This window comes from Danio rerio, chromosome 16 (genome assembly GCF_049306965.1).
Source record: "Danio rerio strain Tuebingen ecotype United States chromosome 16, GRCz12tu, whole genome shotgun sequence".
Taxonomy (NCBI): Eukaryota; Metazoa; Chordata; class Actinopteri; order Cypriniformes; family Danionidae; genus Danio; species Danio rerio.
This window is the reverse complement of record NC_133191.1, coordinates 21,806,532-21,821,784: the sequence shown is the minus strand read 5'-3', so window position 1 is coordinate 21,821,784 and position 15,253 is coordinate 21,806,532. Positions and strand designations below refer to the sequence as shown.

Here is a 15,253-nt window from a genome sequence, read left to right as displayed (position 1 = left end):
GAACTTCCTCAGCTGACAAAGAAAGTACAGCCTTTGTTAAGCTTTTTTGACAATGGACTCAGTGTGAGTGTCCCACTTCAGGTCCTGAGAGATGGTGGTGCCCAGGAACTATAATGCTCAGTGAAGGGAAAGCAGGGAAACTCCTGAAGTCCACTATCATCTCCAATGTTTTGAGCATGTTGAGCTCCAGGTTGTTGTTTTTTTCCATATGACTACTGCATTTCAAATGATGAGTTATTCACTTCTGGTTTCATGAGTTATTCACTTCAAACTTTCGTTTAAAATAACTGAAACAAATCACTTTGAATATTAAGTATGTGCTACTGAAAATCTTTATACAGTGAGAGGCATGATAAGGTGCTTGTTTTTTTTAAAGTTTTTTTATAGTTAGTTTTTGATGCTTTAAAAAAAACAATGCCACAATATTCTATATAATAATAAATAAACCCTTCAATATGACCTCTATCTATGTAAATTGATGTTTATCAGTATTGCATTTAACCATTAAGTGTTGTTGTGGATAGGGTTGGGTCGATAGATAATGCCGTCTTCCATCGCCGATGGCCGATAGACATCATGATGCTAAGCCGGCATCTCGATCCTTCGCAACCCTCCAGCAACCCACTAACGAAAAATGCACACTTAGGCCCCGTTTACACTAATATGTCCTAGTTTTAAAATGGAATTTTAGAATGAAAACAATCCACGTCTAAACTTTTGTTTCACCAAGCAGTTCTGAAAAGCCCTCTTTCCACACTATACTGATGAAAATGCACATCACGTGACCACACACATACACAGGCATATTGCTGCAGCATACGTGTACGACTGAGCTCCAGGCAGTCAGCGGGTGCTTTGAGCACAAAAACTGCAGCTCTCTGCAGTGCACGTCTGACAGTTCATTAAGAATATAGCGCTGGATTGCGTCTCAATCCGTTGTTAAACATAATATTTAATTGATCTTGTCTCTATGGGCCCTATCATACACCCGGTGCAATGTGGCGCATGGCGCGACGCAATAGTTTTTTGCTAGTTTCAGCTTGGCGCAAGAGTGGTTTTGAGGCGTTGCGCTACGCTGTTTAAATATCAAATGCATTTGCGCTCATATGTGCGCCCATAGGCGTTCTGGTCTAAAAAGGAAGGCGTTCCGAGGCGCATTGCTGGCACGTTGCTATTTTGAGAAACTATAATAGATTTTTCAATAGACCAAAACAAACCCGGTCTAAACTCCAGCGCAGAGTTGCGCCTCGCTTACGCACTGCTTAATACACACAAGATGTAGAGCAATATGCAAATATCTTTACATATGAAAAAATTTAAATATTAAGGATATATATATATATATATATATATATATATATATATATATAGGATATAATAAGAATAAATATAGGATATAAATATAAAGGATTAAAATATTACAAAACATATTATTTTCTAGCCTACATAAAAATGAAAAACCACTGCTTTTATGTCTTCTTCATCTCGGGGGGCTTTTTCAGTTCATTCATAACAATTTGGTTTTGTATAATGTTATTATTATTTGCAGTATTATTTATTTTATGCATATTTATATTTGTTTTATTAAAAACAAGCTTAGATTTGCCCACCTGCAGGTTTTAAACCATATGGGGCACAGCATGTGTTTTAGGATATAACTATAACTTAAGGTTTTTGAACACACTTCATTATTATTGTTCATTTATTCGTTTGCTGGAAATTAGAACTGAATTTAGAAATAGTTTTGAAACAAATATTTGTGCTTAACAAACGAAAGTAATTATTTATAGACTAATTGATGTCTGTGCGTAAAGGTTTCCCTATCCAGGAGAGCGAAAGTAAAAGTAGATCATTTATCTGTCATTTAACTGTTTTTTTGCAAGTGAAATGCTCAGACCATCAAAATAGAGCCCTATGTCTATTTCAGGTAACGTGTCACAGCATCAATACACTGTTTCAATCTTTCGCTTTCACGCTTGTACCTAGTAATTTTAGCGAAAACCTCAGATACTGTTGGTTGATTGCTGTTGGTTGTGCACCTTTTTTACCAAGTTTGTCATTACCATTATAAAGACACAGATCACTCTGCCTATTCATGCCAGAGTCCTGTGGAAAAAGTGATTGACAGGTGGTAATTTGTATGTAACTTATCTTTATTTATTTATGATTTGATCATGGGTAAAACAAAGACCATGCAGGTCAGGTAGTTGAAATGGTAGGCTACAAAAATAATTAATTCATCATATAGTCTTAATTTTGCCATAACTTTTTTCTGTCTTAGCAGAAATTTTTTTTGGTGACAAATCTTATTTTGACCCATATTTTGGGAAAATGTTTTGGAAACTGAAAACAACAACAACAACAACAATACACTTTTTTTATGTTCGGGATGAAAAGGTCCACTAAATTAAATTTCTGTAAAATGCATCAGGTAAATTTTTTTTTTACTTTTAGTCCTGATCAAAACTACTTAATTTTTTAGGAAATGAAAGTTTTTTTAACTCTTTAATTTAGGGATGCACCATTATGGATGTTTTGGCCAATATCTATAACCGATAACTATTAGGATTTGGAGGCCGATATATATATATATATATATGTATATATATATATATATATATATATATATATATATATATATATATATATATATTATAGCAGATAAATATTTTTTATACAACAAACAACTGATTATATTTACAAAAACTTTTTTTAAATTTTCATTTATCTTAGAGTAGCAAAGCAAGAAAAGCAAACATTTCATGGTGATTATTACATTATTACATTAGATATATTCACGATTTCACATAAATTATCATGCCAAAAATAAACTTTTCCATTTCCTTTTCCTCACATAGTAAATTAAAATGCAACTTGACTGTTGCATAAAAATAACAGGTTAATCAACAAAATGGAATTTAATTAACAAACAAGTAAAATAAATATATTTAAAATGAAATGAAAATGAAAGAACTTAAACCATGTTCTTGAATAAAACGTCTTACAGTAATGTACATGTGTACAAATATGTATTATCGGAAAAATAAGTGTTTTGAGACGTGTTTTGACAGTTATTAAATTTGTACCATTTAGCGTTTTAGACTCTTTTGAACACATGTAGATGCTGCTAGTCAATCAGACAATGCTTCTATGTTTATTTGGAAAAATGATCAATCTATGGTTTACGATAAACCGCTGTTTGAAACTTTAACTGCAGTCTGCAGGCTCTGTGTGAAGCAGAGTGGGGAAGCAGAGTCAGATTTCGATACAACACCTGAGCATTGAGTACAAATGACTTTATAATAAGCACGGTGCATAATATAAATACAGAATGTGGCGGGCGATTGAGAACCCCTATGCTGGATTCAGTGGCTGGCGTTCGTCTCCCCCGCTGCTGTTAATTTGCTGTGAAGGCTCTGTCAGCTCTCTAATTTGTGTGTGTGGTAATAGGCATCACATGCGCTCGTTATAATCATTAATAATTTGCCGATCAAACTGATTACTTTATGTAATCTTACATTAACAGCACATTGCAAGCAACCCATTGATAATAACAAATAATCATACTAGGTTACAAACAACCCAACACTGCTATTATGTTTACACAGGTAATATTTTTTCCTGAGGCAAGTAAAACCAAAATACACTGATGCTCTATCAAACATATCTACAATGATAAGGAATATGGTTACTTACTGAGATGTTAGCACACAAAGAAAGGATGGACTTTGAAGTAATAAACAATGTCAGGAAATCTCTGTAATTGTGCACTGGACAAGTTTGACCTATGCATGTGCGAGGCAGCTAGTTCTGTACAATTACATAATCTATCAGCTTAAAAATATTGGCATAATTTTGGCATTAGGCCACCAGATAATGATAACATTAAAAATAGCATTTATTGGCCGATAATGATATGGCCACCTTTACTGTATCGTGGATCCCTACTTTAGTTACTAAATTCAGAAATCATGTCACTGATTTGGTAAAAAAAAAAAAAAATTTAAAAAATTATTTTCAATAAAAAAAAGAAGTTGTGGATTAGATTTTTTGTTGTTATTTTATTTTTATCATCTTTTACTAATCTTGTCTTGATTGTAAAAGATTAGTAACAACATTGTCTTTGATGCATTGTTAGTTTTTGTGCAGTGTAAGATTTTCATTTTTTTCTCCCTAATTTACTGTTGGTGGCTGTTTTTACCTCATTGACTTAAATTATAACCACATTTTTTATTGCAGAAACCATGACACCATATAATCATGCTTTTTTTTTGATTGTTGGTGGTTTTTTCCTGTTGGGAAGAGGTCAAATTTGTCAGTTTTACTTTTGATCATCATTTGGCACCATTAACTCTTTACATAGGCCTGTGCAAAAAAAAGTTTAGTTTTTGGATTTTATATGGAGTATTACAGAAAATTAAAGTGTGTGTATGTGTGTGTGTCTGTGAGTGTGTGAGAGTGACCTTTGCACACTTACTTTGCTTCGGTCATCATGACAGAACGAAAAAGAAGCATAATCTGGAGTTATTTTACTCCAGGTAATAATGACGAGGCTTCATGTGAGACTAAAACACAAAACAGTATGCCACTGAGTCAAAGCAAAACAGGCTAAAGGAGTGTCAATTTTTTTCATAAAAGAAAGTTAACAAGAAGAAATGTAGCTTAAAAAAATTAAAGGTTTGTGCAATGGGTTAAATTTCGTTATAAACTACCTGACTAAATTCTTGTTGCCCATCCAAGTCTTAGGAACAACAAAAAATAACTTGACTTCTAATTGATCACTTGGTATCAGAAGTGGATTATGTGAAAGGCAAAGGCCTCTAGGTTATGCTTATTTTACCTAAATAAAATTTGATCATGCCTTGATTTTTAATTGGTACAGTAAGGTCTGACTTTGCTTAAACAAAAGGCTTGTCACTTAACACTAATGCAGCATAGAATATATGTAATATGTGGAGGCTGTAGTATGAGGAATGCTATCCTGCTGAAGAATTTGGCCTCTTCTGTGGTTTGTAATGTAATGGGCAGCACAGATGTCTTGATAGTTTAGGCTGTTGATGTTGCCATCCACTCTCGCATACTGAATCTAAGACCAAATCATAGTTTTCCTTCACCAAACTTGACAGATTTTTGTGAGAATCTGTGGTTCATGCAGGTTCCAGTAGGTCTTCTGCAGTATTTGTGTGGATTGGGATGCAGTTCACGGATGATTCATCTGAAAATTCTACCTTCTGCCACTTTTGCAAATGATCAACTAGAAGTTATTATTTGTTGTTTTTACAACTTAGATTGACGACAAGACATTTGTGTATATGGTGTTATATAGCCAATTTTTTTTGTTTAATTAATAATGTCCTCCACTTTTAATAAATGTAAAATGCAATTATGTCTATTGTGTTTAATATGGGAGTCGTTTTTTTAAAGATTTCTTAGCCATTGTGCAGAAGAGAGCGATAAAGATAAAATCACTATAAATTTAATTCACCTTTATTTGTATAGCTCTTTTACAATGTAGATCGTTTCAAAGCAGCTTTACATAGAAGATATTAGTAAATTAAACAAGTTTTTACAACACATGAGCGCAAGTGTAACCATAAGTGCAAATTGTTTATTGCTATTCATGTTTAAACAAAAAAAAAATTAAGCTTATTCTTTTTAAGCTTATACTTGTTTTAGTTTGAAAACAGTGTTTTAAAAAAAAAGGCACAGCCATCCACAATCACTCTCTGACTGGTCTTCTCGACTATTGCGGATCATTTCATCCACATAACTTCCTAATATTCGGCCTGTTAAAATGGAGAATTTTGAAAGTATTACATTCTCAATGTGAATGCGTACATTGGCTCCAGGGGTCAAACAACAAAAAATAAGGTCAAGAATCTTAGTGTGATTCTGGAGTCAGACCTGAATTTCAATAGTCATGTCAAAGCAGTAACTAAATCAGCAAACTATCATCTAAAAAACATCACAAGAATCAGATGCTTTGTTTCTAGTGAGGACTTAAAGACAGTTGTTCATGCTTTTATCGCCAGCAGGGTGGATTACTGTAACGGCCTCCTCACTGGCCTTATTAAAAAGACCGTCAGACAGTTGCAGCTCATTCAGAACGCTGCTGCCAGGATTCTGACCATAACCAGAAAATCAGAGCACATAACACCTGTCCTCATGTCTTTACACTGGCTCCCAGTTACTTTCAGAATAGAAATGGCACAGTGGGTACCACAATCGCCTTACAGCAAGAAGGTTGCTGATTTGAGCCTTAGCTGGGTTGTTGGCATTTCTGTGTGGAGTTTGCATGTTCTCCCCATGTTTGGCTGGGCTTTCTTTGGTTTCCCCCACAAGTCCAAAGACGTGCTGTAGCTGAACTGGGTAAGCTAAATTGGCCATAGTGTATGTGTGATTGAGTGTGTATGGGTGTTTCCCAGTGAGGGGTTGCAGCTAGAAGGGCATTCGTTGCGTAAAACATATGCTGGATATGTTGATAATTATTTCCGCTATAATCACCCCAGATTAATAAAGGGACTAAGCCGAAAAGAAAATGAATGAATGAATGAATGATGCAAAATCAACTTTTAGAAACTGTTTGGACATAACTGTTTGTAGGTAGTGTGTCCAGCTATAGTGAGTCACATTGGATTATGGAGGTATATTGTGTCCAGGTATAGCGAGTCACATTGGAGTGTGTATAGAGTGTCCATACATTGAGAGTCACATTGAAGTATGTAGGTATGGTGTGTCCAGGTATAGTAAATCATATTGGAGTGACTTACTACGCCACATGACGTAGGAGTGTGATTTTTTCCTGCCCATATGCCGATATTAATTGACAGATGCATATTAACTCCCTAGTATTGTGTATAATTATGTACACCAGACAGGATTTACAGAGAAACTCTTTGTGATCAGCAGCTCGGTAATAGGGTATATGCCGAGCTAGTGCTGTTCCCATGCTGATACACTTCCGGTGACCTGTTATTGTGAACTTTTTCTCATTTTATACAGTTCCTTATACAGCATCGATGTTGTAATGTCATTAAAATACCTTCAGTTAAATAAACTTTAGCATTTATTTAGTTACTCAAGCGTAAAACGAGACAAAAAGCTGTTTACTCGCACGCGCTCGTCAGAATCGGCAGGCTAACGCAGAAGCTCCATTGAATATACTGGGGTAAAATAAATGCTCATATAATAAAGATATGGCGGGGGAAATGTAATTTAATGCAGTGTTTCTTGTACAATCTGAGACCCACTTTAAATCGGATATCACTCAGCTAGTGGAGATCGCTGATTTTTAAAGAAAACAGGCCTTAAACGCACCGGATTTTGCATTGGCATTCAATTCGCCGGAAGCGCTTAACCCAGGTTAATGGCAAGTTAAAAGTCCTATTAGCATGCTTCGGCATATACCCCATAGCTAAGAGCCCCTATTATGGGTTTTTAAAAATGACCTTCCATGCAGTTTATAACATGGCTCTAAGTGAAGTGAAATATCCAGCTAAGGCTTAAATCTAAAAGTGCACTATGTTTAAAACTATTGATTCATCTATAAAAGAGTCGACTCATAGTGGTTGAAATGAACAGCCACTGTAACGAGTCTATAGCTGTGTCAGTGTTACGTCGATACGGAACTCAAGCCCCGCCCATTTGTTGCAAGTGCAGACATGGGAAAAATGAAACCTCCGCCTACAAACACTGTAGAAAGAAAAAGAGGAAGACACTGTAGAAGATACTGTGCTCTGAAGTGTGTGGGGAAAGTTAGTGTTATTTTTCCTACCCAAAGATGAGGCTGTGAAGAGAGTGGTTGAAATTTATTTAGCAAAAATACATCAGCATTACAGCACCAGCCTTGTTCTGTGTTCCCGTATTTTTTTCTGACAAGGGCTTAAGCAATCCACACACTTACAACAGGCGATTCATCAGCTGTTTGTTGAAAGAAGGATCAGAAAAGACCATTGATGTACGAGACTTTGTCAGAGCTTAAAAGGAACTTTACAATACACAGATCATGGATCAGTTCCTTCCTCCATCTCACAAGTGTAAGTGCGATTAAAATGGTTGTCTCTTTGTTTTCTCTTGCAAATTATGTATTTAATTGTGTTTTGTTACTTGTAACCGATTGTACTGTATCTGGTTAACTCTTTACATTCTCATATCACGTCTAAAGGCACGTTGAAAACCACTTTGTTTACGGATTTAAATGCGTTTGTGTGCTCGCGATACATTGCCTTTTATCGTTGCTAGGGCCACCGTCAGCTGTTTTTTCACGTGCGGTGGTCAAGTTTCAAAATAGTTCAGCTTTTGGCACTGTGTGGATTAATACTGAACTTGTGTCACTGTTTTTACTTGTGGTTAAGAATAGAGTAATATGCTGGTGTTTGATTGATTTAATGCACTCCTGCATTGGGCTCGCACATACACTCTACACTCTGACAACTTCCATAGTGTTGATAAGCTGTGGTGGGCATTTCTCTCTGTCTCAAGCTAAACGCAGTCAACCAATTGCAATCGCTGGGTTATCAGACCAATCAGCGCAGATTAGCATCGCACTAAGGAGGGGTTTGGGAACAAATGAATCAATGAACAAATTATATAGGAGTCGCTGGGATAATTAGGTAAAAATAAATGCATATTATAAGACAATGAAAGAGTTTTTTGACCTTGCATGCATATCAGCATGTTGTTGGAGACCCCCAAAACCAAAATATGAACCTTTTTAATGCATAATAGGGGCTCTTTAAAATATTTTAAAACAGTCTTCAATCAAGAAAAGACAATAATATCTCTATGTAGTTCATAACCGCTGGAATTACCAAAGCTGCAAAATGTCAGTACAACTATGAACAAAAATGCTTTAATCCCACAAAAGGAGTCTTGGTTTGTGGACGTTAAATCTAATTTACTAATGGGTCTAATGGGTATTTTGAGCTGAAACTTTACACAAGCATTGTGGAGCCACCAAAAACATAACTAGTAAAAGGGGTAAAAAGAAGCCCTTTAACACATTACAATGATATTAATACAAATTTTGTGTTTTTTCTTAAAACAAGCAAAATCATCTGCCAGTGGATTAAGCAAAATAATCTTGTTTTCATCTTGAAAAAAGATTATTGTACTTTTCTAACTGGCAAATTATGTTTTTAAGTAAAAATGTACTTAATTGGCCTATTATTTCTTAAAGTAAGCCAATATGTTTTACGTGTCTTGAAAATGCTTCTTGATTTAAGAGTTTTTTGTTAACTAGAAACTAGAGAAAAGCTTGTATTAAAAAAATAAATAATTATATTTCAATTCGAAACTGGCATGAGACTTGCAAGAACCAATGTGATATTTGTATTTGCAAAATGTCACCACAGGCATGTATTTTTCATGAGCCTTTTTTTTTGAATTACCAAGGCTGTGTTCTTCCACACACAAATATTTTAGACCAGACCCTCATTTGAAGTACATACTGCTAGTGTGTATCTGCATTTCTCTCTGCCTGTTCTGCCCCAAGGATGCCCGTTCCCTCTCATCTGCTGCGCTTTAATTTGTGTGAGAGATAAGAGCTGTGAGAGTGTGTGTGAGCTGAAGATAGTCTCTCAACTCTCCATTTCAAAGCAGCTTTTATGCGGCCTGATTCTTTTAGGCAATAGAATCTTTCCTGAAGTCAACAGCAAATGGCATTTAACATTGGCCAGCCTGTAAAATATTACCTCAAATGGATGCTATAATGCTGTGAGCTTTTACAGCACATCTCCAACAATTTGTCCTTGGAACATCGTAATCAGATTGATCTAGTTTCTTTTTTTCAGTACTGGCAAACACTCTTCACAGATTGCATTCAGGCACAGAAATTTGCTTAATTAAAAGCCTTTTCTCCTGAGGACAGCCGCGTATCTGATGTTTAATCAAGAGAGATGCAGTATAGTTTGAATTTGTACAGCATTCTTTTACAAAGACCAACCTTCACCATTCTAATTGCACTGACTTCAATATTCTCTTCTATTCAGGCTATTCAGAGCCTTTGTTCGCTGTTAATTGACAGACTGCAAGTATGTTCTGTGAATAGGCGGTGTGTGCACCTACTGACCCTGACGTTTCCTATGGTAGTGTTTCTTCAGCCTCTCTGTCAGATCCAGCGATAGTGGAAAGAAAGCACCTGGCAGATCACCAAAAGAAATCACATTTTCCGAACGAGCCACTGAAGAATAATTCATTTATTGTATTGTTTGCAGCTCCCCTGAGCTCTGACTGACAATACCATTTCAGACTAATCCAAACATGTGCCCATAAACACTGATTGAAAGCTAATCCATCTCACTTGCATGTTGTAAAGTGGACATTGATTGAGCCAATTAAAGGGACAGTTCACTCAAAAATTCAAATAAAATTTTGTTTCAAAAAAGTTGTTCATTTTTAGATATTTTAAATATACTGATCAAATAAAGCATCTGTGTCTTTGCTCAATGTAATTCATTTACAGTATATGAATTAATTATACAGTATGAGGATTTTACAGGATGTCGACCGTGCCTTAAAAAGTCTTCATTAAAATGTCTTCACTTCAAAAAATACAATTTTAGACATTAAAAAGTCTTAAATTCACTGAAATATGGTTTTGTAGGTTGTAAATAATTTTAAACAAGTGTTACTTGTCTTTTGACTACGCTACCCAGTTGGTACAACCAACAAACCATCTTAAAAACTTTACTCTAGCAATATCGTCACCTTGGAATTTTATCTGCGTTCTGAATGATTTTGAGATATAGAGTTTTTTTGTATTCCATAGCAAACAGTATGTGTGAAACATTAGTCTTTTAAATAAAAAAGTCTTAAAATGTAAACAACTTATAAAAAATGTCTCATAATGTAAATAAGTTGTTATTTAATAAGAATATGTCAATAACTCAATTTTGACAAAAATGTCAGATAGAACCTTGTAATTCTAAGGTGACGATTATCACCTTATGGTTTAATTATCTCTCTACATCTCTACAAAAAAAAAAAAAAAACACTTGTTTACCCGATGAAGACACTGACCTGGACAGACTGTGGGGTTTTTAAAAATGTATTTTTTTAAAGAAAAAAATAATTATATAATTTTTTTTAAAGTTTGCTTGTTTTGACACATGATTTAAAATTGGTGACTTGGTCCCAGTTTAATTCGTATCAGCTTGATTTTTTGGCCTTTACCTCATTATTTGCAAGGTGTTGTATTTTACTTCACTGGACATGGTAATGTTTAAAAGTGTCAAGCCATCCATTTAATAGCAGCACTGTCCTTCCTTTTTAATTTATTTATTTTGTAGCAATTTAATTTTTGTTTGTTTCTAACTATTATGTATTATATTATATCTATTATATATAAAAGTTTTTATATTATTGTAAATATTTGCTTTCAATATTGACAATGTATCTGAAAATGTGATCCTGATTGTTGAATGCCTGCATTTAGTTAGTAGTAATTTTCTTTTCACTTTTATTACTCTTGTTTCCAATTTTCTTTTTATTATTTTCTTTAGTTATTTCTCCCCTTTTTATTATTTATCTTCTCTTTTGTAAACAACAACAACAACAAAGATATTAATATGTAACAATTTGTACTGAAATATTGTTTGTTTTTTCGCAATAAAAATTTTTGAACATAAAATGGCTAAAAAAGAACTAAATTAGAATTTTAATGGAGCAAGTAAAAATCTTTTCCACTGATCATTAGAAAAACATTTTTTTTTGCCCTGTATAAGTTTTACATTTTCCTTATAATGGCCTTAAACAAGTCTTAAAAAAGGCTTAAATTTTACTTTGTGAAACCTGCCTAAACCCTGCTTTATGACCTATTTCTGAGTTTCTCTTTTGTTGCACTTCAAAAAGCGACAAAGCAGGGGCGAGGCCAGAAATTGTAGAGTGAGTGGACCTTAGTGAAATAGGGTGGACCTCAGTGCCTACTCTTAAACTAAGTGTGTAATAACTACTTTCTTATATCTGGCATCTCTGATAGTAAATCATATACAGTAAATGATTTAACAAAATGTTTGAGTATAAAACACTTATTTAGCTAACAAAATTAGGACGCAGAGTCCTAAATCATTGACTTTGCCATGAGGCCTATAGAAAGCAGATCTTATCATTCAAGATGTAAAAGCAAAAATATAGATTTTCATTCTGAAACTGAATTTGTCTCTTTTTTTATCAGAAACAAGAAAGTGTGACAGCATGAGGGATTGTATTTGCTTAATTACAGTCTGTAGTACATTAACGGCAATAGGCAACATATGTTAGCAAGCTTGAGCAATTGTTTATTTAAGTTAGATTGTATAATCTCAAAATGTGAAGTAAAACATACTGGTTTCACTTTATTTTGAATTATATAGCTCACACAAACACTCATTACGCTGCATGAAAGAGACTTGCAGAAAATCATTGATACACAGAATAAAACAGCCAAATCCTTCTCTGCCAGTAGATGGCGGTTATAGATCAGTGATATGAACACTGAGGTGCTTTTCAGGAGCATATGTAAGTATATTGAATTCATATACAGAAAGATTATTTAACAACTGTCAAATACGATCAACATATCTAATAGTTTCAGATTTCTTGAAACATGTTAAACTACAAACTGTTGTCATCACTAGCAATGTAGTCCTTGCGGATCGTTGGAGAACACTCCCTGTCACTCATCCGAACTACATATCCCATCATACCCTATATCCACACACCGGTTTCAAGTTCACTCTGATTACACACAGCTGAAGGACATTATTAATAATTACTTGGACTATAAATACATCTTCATTTACACACCTGTTGCTGAGTCTTGTTTAGTTGTTGCTACATTTTTTAGCACTTTAATTGGATTTTACACTTTGGATTGTCTTTTCGGCCCTGTATGCTTGTTTTCGACCCTTGCTTGCATGACTGTTTAATTTCAATCTTATGCCTTATGTGATATGCCTTTTTTCAGAGCTGTTATGCCTCAATTTGAGCCAAATAAAGAAAAAAGTGTTGAGCAATAGTTTGACAATTTCATTATTGTGAAGGAGACTTTAAATTTTATTGACAATCCCACAATGGACCCTTTTCACAAGACTGTTATGACGCGTTCGTATCATCGGCCATCATGTCTTCCTTGACAGTTTTTAATATTTTGATTTAAAAAAAAACATATGAACATTTTTATGCATTTATTAATGCATTATATCATATTTGCATCAAATTACAAACAAGAAATTACCACTTATGCGAAGTGTTTCTAATGTGTTGTCTATGGGGATGAGAGTAAATTTGATGTTATTCTCTCCACTCATCATCAATCTCACACTATTTGTACCCTTTTTCTGAAAGTCTTCATAACACTATCATGGCATTTTTTTTATTATGTTAGCAAATAGGGTTGTAAAATATAATTTGTTGTACTCTCTGATTTACTGCGCTTTAACCAACTATGATGCCGCTACTGAGAAAATTGGAAATGTGAAAAGAGTCTATGATTAAAGGATGCTGTTAATTGTCAACATTAAATTGCATTCATTATTTGCCCTACACTAATTACAAGCTTTCTTTTTAGATTTTACATAATACTAATTATTTTGGTCTTGGTGGGCCAGCCTTTAGTTTGAGTGGGCCAGTGCCACCCCAGCCTTTATGTTTCAAAGCACTCTAAAAATTCTGGGTTGATATAAGCCAACTTGGGTTAAATTTGGGGAAACGCATTGGGTTCAAAAGTTCTATTAAAATTTTATTGAAAAATGATTCCAATATTGTATTTATCCATATTTAATCATTTTTTAAACAAAAATCTCTCAGTTTAATTAACAATATTTTAATACTTTAAAATATAACAATATTTTTATGTGTTTCAAAATGAACCAATGATTTTTTGGTTTTCAATTTCAATTTTTTTTAAGGTAAACTGGCCCTTATTATATTTTACACTTATTGTGACAATGTATGATGGAATTAAATTGTTTACATTTTATTTTATAATGTAATATATACTATGTATTAGGGCTGCTCGATTATGGGAAAAATCATTATCACTTTATTATGATTATTATGATTATTTTGGTCATAATTGTAATCACGTTTATTCAAAACGATTATCAGTTGAAGTCAAAATTATTCGCCCTCCCATGAATAATTTTTTTATAGATATACATATTTCCCAAATGATGTTTAACAGAGAAATTTTTCACAGTATTTCCTATAATATTTTTTTCATCTAAAGAAAGGCTTTTTTGTTTTTATTTCGGCTAGAATAAAAACAGGTTTAAATATTTTGAAACCTATTTTAATAGATCAATATTTTAGCCCCCTTAAGCAATAAATATTTTTGATTGTCTGCAGATGAAACTACTGTTATAAAATCACTTGCCTATTTACACTAATAAAGCATTTAAAAGTCAGTTTAAGTTAAATACTAGTATCTTGAAAATTACCTAGTAAAATATAATGTACTGTCATCATAGCAAAGATAAAATAAATCAGAAATGAGTTATCAAAACAATTATGTTTAAAAATGGGTTGAGAATAAATATTTCCATTAAACAGAAATTGGGGGGAAAGGGTTGCTAATAATTCATGAGGGCTAATAATTCTGACTTTAACTGTATATATTTGCTGGCAGCTAGCTCTCTGCAACTCTCACATTGTCGCCCACTGAAGCTAAGCAGGGCTGCGCCTGGTCAGTACCTGGATGGGAGACCACATGGAGAGCTAGGTTGCTGTCGGAAGTGGTGTTAGTGAGGCCAGCAGGGGGCGCTCAACCTGCGGTCTGTGTGGGTCCTAATGCCCCAGTATAGTGACGGGGACTCTATACTGCTCAGTGGGCGCCGTCTTTCGAATGAGACGTTAAACCGAGGTCCTGACTCTCTGTGGTCATTAAAAATCCCAGGATGTCCTTCGAAAAAGAGTAGGGGTTTAACCCCGGCATCCTGGCCAAAAATCGCCCACTGGCCTCGCTCCATCATGGCCTCCTAACTAGGGTTGTAACAATATACCGGTATGACGGTTTACCACGATTTGAACGTGCACGATTATCATACCATGAACAATTGCATATCAACGGTTTTAACCCTTAAAGACCGAGACAGCCGCCCGCGGCTAAAAATACACTGTAAATGCGAATAGTATTCCTTACTATCAAAATTCTAGTGTGTTTACTTAATTTTAAGCTAATTGTTGAGTTTACTAGAAATGCATTAGTGTTGCTGACATAGTAAGGTATAAAGTTCCCATAACTAATGTAATTTGAGTAAAATTGCTTATAAGGGCT

The 15,253-nt window shown here is 34.3% G+C and overlaps 1 protein-coding gene and 1 long non-coding RNA gene across 3 annotated transcripts in view; one reads left to right on the top strand and one right to left on the bottom strand.

The window, feature by feature from the left end:
* chn2 (chimerin 2) overlaps positions 1 to 15,253 on the top strand; it is a 174,997-nt gene that overhangs the window by 18,958 nt on the left and 140,786 nt on the right. The window lies entirely within an intron of this gene.
* Positions 1 to 15,253, bottom strand: part of LOC141378087 (uncharacterized) — a 160,291-nt gene that overhangs the window by 133,721 nt on the left and 11,317 nt on the right. The gene's annotated exons all lie outside the window — the stretch shown is intronic.